Below are 15,345 nucleotides of genomic sequence, written 5' to 3'. Positions count from 1 at the left end.
AACTCTAGTGTTTCATTTGCCTTATCACAGTGACATGCTCAAAACCACTATGAAATGCACAGTCAAATGAGCATGTAAAACAGGATTTCTCATGCCAAAGTCTTAACTTTAGGCATCCAATGTATTTGAGACTAATTTTAAGTGATTTTCCATATTCAACATTGTTTCTAAAAATAACAAAACACTATAATCCTTCAAAAACAACAGAAAGGACTGATCTTATTGCTTGTTTGAGTCCTTATATGCAATGCCTTAAAACATTTAAATTTCTGATAATTTCTGCAAATATAGTACCAAAGAATAAATTTTCTCCCTCCCAGATGATACCTCCATGTAATCCAATGTGCCCTGTAATGGTGACCTCTTCTGTTCCATATTTGTTCTTAATGTCCACAGCTGTTACTATCAGATGTTCTGTGATAAATGAAATGAAACATTCTCTTACTTTCATATGACTAATGAAAATTTAAAATAGTCATCAGGACTCAAAATGCTATAAAGAAGCAGCATGCCAATACATATAAAGTATGTCTATAAATGGAATGTATTACTTAACATATCTACATAACAGTGAGCATTACTGTACTACATTTAGTCTATCGAACCACAACTGTCTACAGGTAGTCCTCAACTTATGACCACAATTAGGACTGGAACTTCCATTGCTAAGTGATGTGATCATTAAGTGAGTCGTGCCTGATTTTGCAACCTTTTTTGACTTTGCTTGTCAGAAGTCCCCTGGGAAGGTTGCAAATGGCGATCACGTGGTTCTGGGACACTGTAACTGTCATAAATACATGCCAGTTGCCAAGAGCCCAAATTTTGATCATGTGACCACAGGGACACTGTGATGGTTGTAAGTGTGAGGACTGGTCATAAATCATTTTTTTCAGTGCCACACTAACTTTGAACGGTTGTTAACCAAATGGTTATAAGTCGAGGACTACCTGTACTTCAATAAACATTTTTGAACATATTACTAAAGTATAGCCTCTTCCTCAACATATAAGAAGATAGAAGGGGGGATGCTGTGGGGCAAGACCTTAGTTGAGATATGTATTCACAGTGACAATCCAAATTATGGATTAATCCTAAACTCATTCCTTACTGTGAATCTCTCAAGCTTGCCCTAAACACAAAACGGTCTGGGCAAATGAGCAACATGTATTGCTCCAGAAAAGTTTCTGTTCATAGTCTATGCTATGATGCAACCAAGCAACAGATATGTGTATGAATTCCCCAAAGGTAGCTGGCATGTCTAATCATTATCTTTAGCCTAGAGTTGAAAAACATGCACTATAAAGGATGCAGATTCACTCAGGAGGGCAATAATTTTAGGAAAGGCACTTAGCACTTGCAAGTAAGCCATATCATGCCTGACCTGGAACCATTAATCAAAGAGCAGGTAGAAGAAAACTATTAAGACATACTTGTTTTTATCCTGTTACTCATGAAACACCATTTTCACAGAGCAAGTTCATATACTACTAATGAGAAATCCAGCGCTCCTTGTCTTTTTCCTGGCCTCCAACTCAAAAGGCAAGAACATTTTCTTAACCAGTATGCATTAATACCAGAACATTTGGCATATTTCTATCCTTATGTTATCATTTCCTAACAGATAGTTAGAAGAAAAAAGAAAAGCAAGGGCTATCCAGTGAAATACAAAGAAGTTTACATAGAGGGGGGCTTATTGTTTAAGAAAGAATATTAGGACTTAACAAAACCTACAGAAAAATAAACCAATCCTAGATGGCATATTATCTTTTTTTTCCCCAGAAATTGAGCTGCTCTAAGTTGTTCCTTAACATTTTAAAAGAAACGTTTCTAATTCACATGATATATTGTCCCTGTATGATGGTTTATGAAATCCAAAAGCTGATATTTGGGGGGAAAAAGCTCACATTCTATAATGAGCCATATTGGGGACTGATGTAGACAGTTAGAAGGAAGAGAGAATCCACAGATGTGAGAGTCCTTGAATGTGTTCTTTTCTGGTTTTTTGGAAGGAAGAAAGGAAGAAAGTTGAGTACACAATTTTCCACTTCAGCAAAATCTTTACTATTATTTAGGGAATAGCATCAATAATCTGGTACAATAAAATTTTCCACTTCCTACAGCTGCCTGAAGAAATTACAAATGACTTAATGAACTTTGTCTCTTTTTCAATGTTTAATTTCCTTTAAATTGGGCTTGACTCCTTGTGAACTGCAAGAACAAGTCCATCCAAGGGTGGTTTGGGTTTTTTTGTTTTTGTTTTACGGCAAGAGAATAGTTTCACGTTGTCTCCTTCTCCTCCTCCCTCTTCTTCTTCCTCTTCCTCACATATAAATCTCACACAAAGCAACTCTGGGTGGCGTACAACAATTAAATAAAATAACAAATAGATAAAAACAATCATTATAAAAGATAAAAAAGTTTTTATTAAAATACATCATATATATATATATATATATATATATATATATATAAATTTATATAGGTGTCCCACAGTCACACGGGAACTATGAGGAGGAGGCAAGGAAGACAGCAACATCCAAGTACCACCAAAGGATAAGACAGGTCCTGAAGAGCCAGCTCAATGGGAAGAACAAGATCCATGCCATCAACATGTATGCCCTGCCAGTCATCAGATACCCTGCCGGTATAGTGAGCTGGCCAAAGGAAGACATGGAGGCTGCCGTGTGAAGACCTGGAAGCTCCTCACAATGTACAGAGGTTTCCACCCCAAGTCCAACACCCAGAGACTGTACACCAGCCGCAAAGAGGGCGGGCGGGGTCTGATGAGTGTCAAAGCCACTGTCCTGGATGAAACCCGGAGTATCCAGGAGTACATCACTAAGATGGCACCCAAAGATGAGCTACTGAGAGAATGCCTCAGGCAGCAGCAGACATGGGAGGAAGTTCAAGCAGAGGAAATACCATGGCAAGACAAGCCCCTGCATGAGATGTACCATCGACAGATAGCTGAGGTGGCTAACATTGGGAAATCCTATCAGTGGCTGGAAAGGGCTGGACTAAAAGACAGCACTGAGGCACTGATCATAGCAGCACAAGAACAGGCACTAAGCCCCAGATCCATAGAAGCAGGGGTCTACCACACTAGACAGGACCCAAGGTGCAGATTGTGCAAAGAGGCCTCAGAGACAGTCCAACACATAGTGGCAGGATGTAAGATGCAGGCAGGAACAGCATACACTGAACGACACAACCAAGTAGCTGGCATTGTATACAGGAACATCTGCACAGCGTATGGGCTAGACCCCCCCAAGTCCAGATGGGAGATTCCACAGAAGGTCGTGGAGAATAACAGGGCCAAGATCCTGTGGGACTTCCAGATCCAGATGGACAGGCAGGTACTCGCCAATCAACCAGACGTCGTGGTAGTAGACAAAGACCAGAAGACAGCGGTAGTGATAGATGTAGCAGTGCCAAGTGACAGCAACATCAGGAAGAAGGAGCATGAGAAGCTGGAGAAGTACCAGGGCCTGAAGGAGGAAATAGAGAGGATGTGGAAAGTAAAGGCCAAAGTGGTCCCAGTGGTGGTAGGAGCACTCGGGGCCATGACTCCTAAGCTGGGAGAGTGGCTCCAACAGATCCCAGGAACAACATCCAAGCTCTCTGTCCAGAAGAGTGCAGTGCTAGGAACAGCTAAGATACTGCGCAGAACCCTCAAACTCCCAGGCCTCTGGTAGAGGACCCGAGATTGAGGAAGACACGTACCACCCGTAGGGGTGAGAGGGGAATTTTTATAAAAAAATTTATTAAAATTTTATAAATTTTATAAAAATTTTATAAAAAAATTCTGGGTCTTCACATCGGCAGTCTCCATGTCTTCCTTTGGCCAGCTCACTATACCGGCAGGGTATCTGATGACTGGCAGGGCATACATGTTGATGGCATGGATCTTGTTCTTCCCATTGAGCTGGCTCTTCAGGACCTGTCTTATCCTTTGGTGGTATTTGGATGTTGCTGTCTTCCTTGCCTCCTCATCATGGTTCCCATGTGACTGTCGGACATCAAGGTATTTATAGCTGATCTCTATGTCTGCTATGTGGCCCACTGGTAGTTCCACTCCATCGGTCTTAACTACCTTCCATCTCTTCACTATCATCCTGCCACACTTCTCCAGTCCGAATGACATCTCAATGTCCTCGCTGTAGATCCATGTCTGTGGATCAGTGAGTCGATGTCTCATTCACTCTTAGCATACAGCTTGATGTCATCCATGTAGAGGAGGTGGCTGATGGTGATTCCATTCTTGAACTTGTACACATATCCGGACCTTGTGATTATCTGGCTGAGGGGGTTTAAGCCTATGCAGAACAGCAATGGGGACAGTGCATCACCTTGGTATATGCCACACTTGATGGCCACTTGTGCGAGCTGTCTTGAGTTGACTTCCAGTGTTGTCTTCCACAGTCCCATTGAGTTCTTGAGGAAGGTCCTTAGTGTCCTGTTGACTTTGTATAGCGCCAGGTATTCACAGATCCATGTGTGTGGCATTGAGTCATAGGCTTTCTTGTAGTCAATCCAGGCTGTGCTCAGATTGGTCTGCCTAGACCTTGAGTCTCGGGTGACTGCTCTATCTATGAGTAACTGGTGTTTTGAGCCTCTGGTGTTGTTCCCAATGCCTTTCTGAGCTGTGCTCATGTACTGGCCCATATGGTCTTGTAGCTTGGTGGCTATGATGCCTGATAGGACTTTCCATGTTGTGGGGAGGCAGGTTATTGGCTGATAGTTGGATGGTGCTGTTCCTTTGTGAGGGTCTTTCATGATCAGCACTGTCCTTCCTTGTGTTAGCCAGTCTGGGTGGGAGCCTGCTGCTAGCAGTTGGTTCGTCTGTGCTGCTAGGCGTTCATGCACTGCTGTTAGTTTCTTTAGCCAGTAGGTGTGGATCACGTCTGGGCCAGGTGCTGTCCAGCTTTTCATGTTCTTGACCCGCTGTTGGATGTCTGCTACTGTGATGGTGACTGGTTCCTGTTTTGGGAGATTGCTCTGGTCTGCTTTCAGGTCCTGCAGCCACTTTGCACTGGTGTTATGCGTCTTCTCTTTCTCCCATATGTTCTTCCAGTACTGTTCAGTTTACGCTGCTGGTGGCTCAGCTGTTACTCCGTGGTTGCACTGCAGTTGGGAGTACACTTTGGATGGTTCTTTGGAGAACAGGGCATTTATCTTCTTGGCCTCTGCTTCTCTAGTGTATCTCCTTAGCCTGGCAGCCAGTGCTGTGAGCTTTTGTTTAGCAGTCTCTAGGGCTTCAGATGGAGTCAGGCCCATATATTTTTCCAGTAGCCGAGTCTTATCCTTAATCTCCACACCCTTCTGTAGTTCCACCAGCTGACTGACTTCTCTCCGAGTTGCCTGGATCTTAGCCTCCAATCTCATTTTCCAGGGTGGGTATGTACTGCTGTTCTTCTTGATCGTGTAGCCAAGCATTTCCAGGATTACAGCGGCTGTAGCATATACCAATTCATTGGTTTCAATTATGGTGGTAGTAGGGATTGTCTGGAGGGCTCTGTTGGCATCTTCTAGCATACTATCTGATGGTACTTCTCCTCTGAGCCTTGGTAATTGGACTCGAGGGTTGACTGTAGCTAGTTTATCCATGATCTTATGCCTCATATCAGCTGCTGTGCTCTGTAATGGAACGGGTGGCAGTGACGTTCCAGCTTCAGGTGTTGGCTGCATATCCGCTTGTTCTTCCAGGTCTGCTTGAGTCCGGGTTGTAATGTGGAGTTGGTCTATCTCAAGTTGTGAGAGCAGCTTCCTCTTCACTATGTTGAAGCACTGGGTAACTAGTTGTTTCTCAGTTAGTGTGGATGTAGGCCTTCTGTCTATCCATAGTTCCCTCATATGTTTCATATATCCCCTCTCATTAGGTCTGCTGTTGTAGTAGCATTCCATCAATTCCAAGTTCTCTTGTCTCATCCATGTATGGTTTGTTTCAGTAGCCCACTTATCGTCAGATTGTCCTGGTTCCCCAACATCTGACGTGGACCTTGTTAATCCGACAAGGTTTAACATACATACATACATACATATTTTATATAAATAAAATAAAATAAAAAAGGTGGAAGATTATGTTGTCAGTCAAGACTATCCATAAAATTCTATAAATGAAGTAGACTGATTCATAATAAAGAATCACCTGAAAGCATCCTTGGGTTTCTAACTTTAGCTTCAACAAATAGTTCATACAGTAGGAGTGTATTTCACAATCATATTGGGAGTTCAGAAAGTGTGGCCTATAGGCCACATGAAGATGACAAATACCCCTTTTGCAGTGTAGATAAGCTGAATCCGATATTTATGCCCCTTTATCAGAAACTGTGTGAGTGGAAGTGACATGCTGAAGTGCGGTCCTCATCATGCTACATAAGCCAGTTCAACCTTTGAGCCATCAGAAAGTATACACCTCTGAACTACACACATGTGAAATATTTCATTCTGAATGCTGCCCTCATTTATCCCATTCCCCCATTTTTGACATTTCATCAGCTCAAGAGTTTGACATTATTTAAAGAGCTGCACTTAATTAAGAGTAGTCATAATCATTTTAAAAGTTACACACACACATACACACACACATACAGAAACTGATGAAATGTCAGAAGTTGGAAGATGGGATGTAGAAGTTATTAATGAAATCATCCTATTTTTATCTGAAACTTTTCAGAAATTTTCCAGAAAAGCAGGGACTTTTCCTGAGAATTTACCAAAGCTTGGGAAAGCTAAATCTTGTCCCAAGTCCCAAGAGCTCTTCATGAAATCTCACAGCAACTGATTTTACAGCTTCTTACTTCACTTGGTTTGAAGGCAGGGAGGGGAAATGATATCCCTAAAATAACACTATAGACTATATGCAACCCCTTAATTTTCGAATTAGGAAGCATTAAAAAAAACTTTATTGTGACAGGTAGGCTCTGAAGTCCTGGTTTTTTGTTTATATTTCATCTTGTAAGTGGGCCAGGAGAACATTTGCAAAAGAAAAAGTGGAAGCTAAATTTTGTATAATTAATGGAAAAAACAAATTTTCCTTCAAATCTTGCCTTAGTTGCTGTTTTATCCTGCTCTGCTTGTTAACATATAAGAAAGAAAGTAATGTAATTGTAGAGAATGATGTCATTGAGCAATTAGGGACCATCAGGAAATTCAGAGGATCAGTTTACAACAGCCAAATTCCATCATTTCCATAATTTTTGACATCTTGGGTGTCAAGCACCTTGCCATGGCAAGCAGAATCAATGGAACTTAAAGAAATATATATACAGTGAATTTATGATTATGAAGCATGCATATTGCTAAAAGGAAGATACCAACATTTTACATGATTATACTGTATGTTATATTTTTTATATTTGAAAATATTGAACATTTGACTTATTTGAAATGTTATTATGCTAATGATTAACTCCAAAGTCATGCTATCTAGGACATCTTAAATCAGAAAATTATCAAATTGACATGTTCATATGCTAGCATTTAATTAAAACACTTGATAAATACCTCAGATTCTTCATCATCTACAGGGATCACCATTACATCAAAGAGGACTAGTCAATTCCACTCTCCCTGTACAGTATAAACAATGGGTCAGCCCCCTATGTCCATCAGTGGGGAAATGTATGCCACCTTTACGTGTATCACTGCATGGTGGTAATTTTTGTTTTTTAAAAAGGGGGGATTTTGTTGCATTCATTTCATAAATAACATGCTCTGCTTAATGTTCCATAAAGAAGCAAGTCCACCAATTATACTGAATCTGTATCTTGCTGAGGAAGCAGTTTATATTTTATTTTTTGAAATTGTTCCATTTACTTTTCTTCCCATCAAACTTCCTGGCAAAATTGGAGAGGGCTCTTCATGAAACAACATCTGATTTACAGGCTTGCCAAGATGCCATCTAAAATTGTAACCTGGTACAGATGTAGCTTAAATCAGTGTTTCTCAACCTCAGCAACTTTAAAATGTGTGGACTTCAACTCCCAACATTCCCTAGCCAGCAGAGAATTCTGGGAGTTGAAGTCCACACATCTTAAAGTTGCTGAGGTTGAGAAGCACTGGCTTAAATGACAAACCCTCTTTTTTCTGGATCTTTAACTGACATAGTAATTAAACATTCTTAGAAATTAAAAAGCTTGGAAACGGTTTTGTAAACTTTCAAGTGACCTAATACTAAGGATTTTGCATTTTTCCCTCAAGGGCAATACAGCTATTTTAGCTTATTACTTTTGGGTTCATTTATCTGTGTAAAAATCATAACAAAGAAATAGAAGTATTTTTCATATAACTTTTCATGCTGTCTCTAAAAATTATTTTTCCTGCATCAGAAAGTTTATAAAATGGGAAGGGGAAAATAGTGCTACATATTTCCTTTAAAACAAAAGATATGCTATACAATAATATATAAAAAAGGGCACAGAGAACAATAAAAAGAACAAAACAATTATGATATCTTAAAGACTACCAAATTTATCCCAGCATAAGAATGTTGTGGATTATGCTCTATTTCATTTCTGTAATTCAGCATCTTGAATTACAAATATATATGCCATTTTTTTGTGTTTGAGAAGGTGTGCTTAAGTGTGTCTTATTGGCATAAGAAATTTTAAGAATTAAGACCATTTGAACAACATGTTATAGACTGGACAATTAGTGTATATATAATGAATTATAACATTACCTTGAATTAAGATATATGTTTCTGATGGCCCTTGTTCACATGCCCCATTTAGAATGCAATGCCATAATGTTATACTAACCCAATATATGGAAGCATGCATGATCCTATGAAGGTCAAGCAATACCTTTCTTTAAACCTGCTACATGGAAAGCATCAAATAGAGGAATTGGGGAGTACCAGATGTATAGTGTCCTACAAGGGAAGTGACAAGTGTGTAAGCTTGGGAAATAGATTCTCTAGGTAATATCTAGGTGATACTGAAGAAATAGGTAGAAGGTAGTGCAAGATCAAAACCTCTGTGGCTGGACTTCTGGGGAAGAAATGGTGGACTGAAGATGGCTCCACAAAAAGTGGAGCCAATGACCACAGCAGAATAAAGAGCCAGCAAGTAAACCGACTCTTCGTAATTCTTCTCTGAACAAGGAAAGGACCTGAGATCACCCACAAGTGTTCCAGACAGTTGCTCCTTGCAAAGAAATTGCAAGACAGCAGTCTTCAGAGGGCTTAGAGCTCTGGGAGACAAGGGAATAGCCATCTTGCTCAAACTGTGGTTGGCACCTTTAAAAGGACACTGGGTTCGCATACTTCCTTTTCTAATCACTTTCAGAAATTGCTTGTTAACTGCTTTTCAGCTACTAGGAAGCTTTACAGCACAGGGTGAGTTTCCTTCAGTCCTTAGTGAAAGAAGATTTAAATACAAGTTTAAAGATTTAATTTTTGGGGGGGAATAAACAGCAAAAGAGTGATTAAAACTTTGATTTTAGAAAGTTACAAATGGACTAAGGGTCCAGATAAATTTGAAATAAGATTTGGAATGAATTATAAGAATCCTTCCCATGGGAAAATACTTTTGTTTTGAATTCTTAAAAAAAAACATAATAAGATAAAACTTTAAAAATTGGACACTAGAAGGAACTAGAAAGGACTAAAGATTACAGTGAAAGGAGAAGAACACTAAAATTTGGTTTACAAATACAGAATGAAGCAAAATATTTTAACATTGGACATATTGAAAGATATTTTTGAACAATGGACACAAAAGTTAATTTTAACAGTCTCTGCTTCTATAGACAGACTGTGTTTAGAAGATGTTATGGAAGAAGAACAAGTTTTACCTGACAAAACTGAGACTGATTTGAAAGTAAATTTAAAAATGACAGGCTATAAGGATGACATGAAAAAAGATGTTACTCTGGACATACAAAAGAAACTGGCTGATGTTTTAATAATTAAAAGGGATATACAAATAACAAACCAAGAGAGTAACCTGGATAATTTTCCTATACTGGATTTACAAAAGAGTATTGTTATTTGAAAAATTTTGTGAGAAGGGACAAAGAAAAAATGAAAAGAAATCAAGTTCTAGGACATTATTTGAAGAGATTAAGGATCAAGATTGCTAGAAGTAAAAGGAAGGAACATAAAGTTGGTTTAACTGATTGGGGTTAAAATAGATATATTGTTATCTCCAGTAACCCTTAATGGATTGTGGCTGACATCAGGACCGAAATGATGAAGCTTTAAGGATTTGTTTATAGATAAGAGATGGCATACAGGAAGAAGAGATTATTTGTTGTATTTTAAGAAAAGGTGATAAGTTACTAAAATTGTTTATACTTGTGATGAAGGAGGAAGTCATTTCTTTATATTTTTCTTTACTATATTCTTATTTTTCCTTTATTTTCTATTTTCTTTCTAATTTTTTCTTTTCTGCACTTTCTATTTTTTTCTTTTTTCTTTTTTTCTTTTTCTTTTAGTTTGCACTAGTTTTTATCGTTGTATTTGTAATTTTTAATAAAATTACTATAAAAATACCATTTTAGTGCTTTCCCTGTGGAGATATAATTGGATGGAAGAAATGCTGCATGTCTGTAAAAAACAATCATATTTCATGCACATAATTATGTATGCCCCATCCTTGTACTGATGGCGCATACATAAAAACTATTTTACTATTTTCTCTAAAAAAACATTTCCCTTCTGCAACTTTAGAAAAACTTGAACTACTTACTCAGGAGTCTGAAAGAGCTCCTGACTATCAGTTAAGATAAATCCAAACAAGTCTTGACCAGGAAAAATGGGACCAGCTCTTTCATCCTGAGTAGTAAAATAAAACCTCTAAGAGATTCTTGGTACTACAAAGAAAATGCAGCAATATAAAAGCTTAGTACTGGGGACAAGTTAAATATCAGTATGCAAAAGCTAGTAAGAAATCATTATATATCTCATTATGTGATATCTCTGCTATTTGTTTGAACTTGGAGATGGAAATGCCTATTTCTTTTTTTTAGATTTGTTTATTCCGCCTTTATTATTTTTATAAATAACTCAAAGCGGTGAACATACTTAATACTCCTTCTTCCTCCTATTTTCCCCACAACAACAATCCTGTGAGGTGATTTGGGCTGAGAGAGAGTGACTGGCCCAAAGCCACCCAGCTGGCTTTCATGCCTAAGGTGGGACTAAAACTCACAGACTCCTGGTTTCTAATTTGGTGCCTTAACCGCTAGACCAAACTTTGCCATCAGGGCTATGGAATGAGTGGTCATTAGGCATTTGGTATATTAACCATCTTTAATACAGCAAATAGAGAAGAGGCATAGAAAAATTGCAACTTTCAGAGCATTATTCTCTTACCTAGAAAACTCCCTAACTTCTGGTTTTCTTCTATTTCTAGAACAATAAGGATTCTCCAGTTCAAAGTGTCATAGAAATAATAATGGGAAATAAGTAAAAGGAAAAAAAATGACTTGGAAATAAGGTCAGCCTATCTAGCCCTCTCTATAAAACTTAAAAAAAAAAAAAAAACTTTTTCCAATACAGACTTGTGTGTGTGACCATCTATCTCCTTTCTACCCTAAATGCCTTCTCCAGAAATATATAATAAATTAATAATCGCTGAACTGGGCACTATCACAGAAGAAACTATTATTTAAACTGCTCCTGACATTTAGGGACAGAGGCACTAAAAGTTACATAAAATTCAGTTATTTCTATAGCAGGATCATGGAAATACATAAATTAATCAAGCATTTTGCAGAGTAACATAGTACTTCATAATGTTTAATTCTTTCTTCCGATATCTAAACAGGGGATCTCTCTTTAGTTTCAAGGAAAGAAGTCCTTAATACTGAAGATTTGTTCTTATATTTTGTCATCTCATTATTACAAAAGTAGCTGAATAGATATTTTTAATCTGAAACTCACCATATGTTAGCCAGTAATTTAAATTATGTGAAGAAACATAAGTTGGACTGTGAGCCAACCATGAGTTAAATCTTCTACCCCAAGCAGTGGAACAGCATAAAAGTTATCCTTGTCCGCAATCTGAAAAGACTCCCAAATAATTGGACGAGACTCGTTCCAGCAAGTCAAACACTATTGTAAGCACAATGAGGCTCACAGAGAACTTATGAGAGAATTCAAGAATCAAAGTACTGTGATGTTTGCTTTCTAATCAACAACTTCACTAAACAAGACAATGAATGTAGTTGTAGGATTTTTTTTTTTTAAAGCCTGATAATTGAGAAGACAGCAAAATAATTTTTAAAAAATCACCTGGCTCAATATTTAGGATAAAATTCAGTTATAGTAGCACGGTGAATCAATCATATCTGAATGATGGGTTATTAATACAATCCACTCACTATAAATAAATCTATTTTTAGATGAATCAGTTCTTCTATGTATTCTTCTATTAGAAATGTGTTTGTTTAAGATTACTCATAATTCACCCCAATCCTGAAGGACTCTGGGTGGCATACAATGGAAACAAAAATACATAAAAGAGAAAAACAATAAGACAATAATATCCAATGCTCAGCCCAAGACAGATACTTTCAATTAATATCTGAGCCCTCACTTCTGCATACAGTATTAAAAATGAATACTTTTTACCCAATTCCATGCAACTCTAGGAGCATCTGTTTCAGTGCATTGTACTGAAAAAAATGGACCATAATAGGAGAATTTTCATGAAGAAGTTATCAATTTCCTGAAATTCAAGCTAGGGAAACAAGATGGATGCAGAATTTCTATAACTGCCAAACTGTGGATCTATGCTAATTTAGGAGCACAGGTATAATTCTGTCTCTCAGAATGAAAAATACTAGATGGCTGGGAAGCAATTTTTCTCTCCTACAAATCCGGTCCAATAAAAGATGGCCCTGGAGTAGTCTTTCAAGTGGGTCACATATCCTTGGGGCGGTGGTATAGTAATGTTGAATGCTTTCTCCCAAAACAAATATTTAGATAAGTATTTATTTATATTATTTATTAAACCAATTTATATAGCCACCCATCTCACCTGTATACCCTAAACATTATACTATTTTCTTTCAGCGGGGGGCAGCCATTGTGAACATATTTAACTCCATTTGATAAAAAACCACAATCAAATACCTCATCTGGGAAAAAAGTAATAAAGACACATTCAGTAAAAATGCAATTTTAGAGCTAAACATCTACAATCAATCAAAAAGTTATCCTTTTTAGCCCCAAATGCAAATCTGAACCATAGAGTGGATTTCTTTCTTAATTATCCTCAGGATCCCCACCCCCCGCAACCTTCTTCTTTCACTGCTTACTACACAATGTAATACTTTCATTGCTAATTAAGAAAAATGGATTTGTCTTTCTCAATTTCATAAATAAACAAAATGGAAGGCCCAGCAAAAGACAGTAAGAACGATCTCTTATATCATTTGATATGAGAATGTTATTTTTTAATGTCCTATGGATAATTTGTGCTGAAAAGGAAAGGCAGTTTGGGAATGGAAACTACTGGAAAAATGGTGATTTATAGGATAGATTGTTTTGAAAAATGAACTGGTATTTCTGTCTGGGGGAAATAATTCAGTTCATTCCTTCGCTGAGCCAAAGTGGGCACAGTCATACTTATATATGCACTATTTCCCAAAACACCACTCTGGATCCAGATTTATGGTAAGAAAGGGGACTCAGCATGGGATAACACAATGATAAGAGGAGTTTAGGATGACTCTCTGTGTTTGTGTACTATAATCGTGAGGAGAACAAACTTGCTTAAATTTTCAAACCATTTTGTAGTTTGTACTTAATTAGAAAGTAAATAAAAGAGAAATTTCTCTAAAGGTACTTGCATGCGCTGTACATTTGTAGCACAGGCTCATTTAAAACTACCCCTACCTTGCAGAAATCTTTATCTTTAGAAATTGAAGCTCACTATTGATTACATATACAACTTGACCTCTTTCAGCTCTGATCCTTTTGTTCACAAGGACAAACTTGGCTACTATCCGAGGTTCAAAATTCCCCAGGAGAAAAAGGTGTAGTCAATGTGAGGAAAACATTCAAAATGTTCATCTTCCTGGTGTTGCTACTGCCTTTAAATCATTAGAAACAATAGAACTGCATCAAATTTTTCCTTCATGTTGTTTAAGAAATGGATCTCACAATTTCAGTATTATTTAAATAAAACTGTTTTTATCCTGAGACTTAAAAACAAGGTGACAGCAATAATGTCTTTCTTTTCTGCAGTTCATAACCTGTAACTGACAACTAAGTAATTCATATTTGTCTATAGTTTATTTTATTTTATTCAATTTAGACATTCCCTGACTCCAAACTGACTCTGGGCAGTGTACACTAATAACAAACAAAATAGTAAATTACAATATAATAAAACTTAAAAAAAACCAAAGAAATAAGAAAATGAATAAATAAGTGGTGAATGTTCCTGATTAGTTTGATATTTGTAAACTGCAAAGGTTCCCCTATCATTCAAAAAACAAAAAAACACAAGAATTTTAGTGGGAAATGATACAAATATTAAATAGTAGCCTAAAGTTACTTTTTGCCAGCTTGAATGTGCAAAATATGCAATGAGGGGCAATTATTGTGAGTTAGATCCCAATCATTTATTTTCTATATCTTCCAGACTTTCAGCATGGAGTTTCTTTTCCAAGGTTTGGTCCACTGTGTTTCTTGAAGACTTTGGATAAAATAGAACCCTCTCCCCCCCCCCCCAAAAGGCTCAAGTCTGTGTGGATAGAAGGTTTATCAGTGAGCCAACAGAGAAGTAAAGACTCTCTTAGCAAACCACCAATGGACAGACCAGCATATTGAATAGAATTGTTCTAAAAGTAAACCATGGCCCTAAACTGTGTGCTGCAGCACCCTGGGGTGCCACAGGAAGCTCACAGGGGTACTGTGGGATATTTTAAGTTTTTGAGGGAAACAATAGCAATACTCGACATATGTCAGACACTAGATGAACTACTAGCTCTAGGTAGTTCACAGTTTCAACATTAGATCACTTTATGTTCCTTCTGATTATCTCAAAAGTTTGAGATATGCTTTTGTTTACTTGTACCTTCAGCTACACCAGCAATTTCTCAAACGTTCTTGTTTCTTAGATTTTGTATATGAATACCTGTTAACTCTCTGGGGACCAGTATCAGGATCAGTAACTGAAATAACTGAAAGATGATCAAGTGTCTGCAAGGTCTAACAAAATTCAGTGCATTATTGTGTTGATTTTTTGTTCTTGTGCATAAAAATGGAAAGATTTTTTAATATTCATAAGTGTGGGAGTGAAGAAAGGGATGACAAACCACAGACAAAATTTGGCAGCATGAAACTAACTCAGCTTTAGCACTTAGCAGCGGATACTCATCTTTTCT

The 15,345-nt window shown here is 37.5% G+C and overlaps 1 pseudogene; it reads right to left on the bottom strand.

Annotated features, from left to right (window-relative positions):
- The window catches only part of LOC148214178 (FRAS1-related extracellular matrix protein 1-like), a 107,647-nt pseudogene extending 93,621 nt beyond the window's left edge, over positions 1 to 14,026 (bottom strand).
- Between the last annotated feature and the right edge of the window lie 1,319 nt (positions 14,027 to 15,345).

This window comes from Python bivittatus, unplaced genomic scaffold (genome assembly GCF_059951505.1).
Source record: "Python bivittatus isolate LINGU-HERP-01145 unplaced genomic scaffold, Pbiv_v1 ctg000700_np1212, whole genome shotgun sequence".
Taxonomy (NCBI): domain Eukaryota; kingdom Metazoa; phylum Chordata; class Lepidosauria; order Squamata; family Pythonidae; genus Python; species Python bivittatus.
Note: the sequence above shows the minus strand (reverse complement) of the source record. Positions and strands in the feature narration are given on the sequence as shown.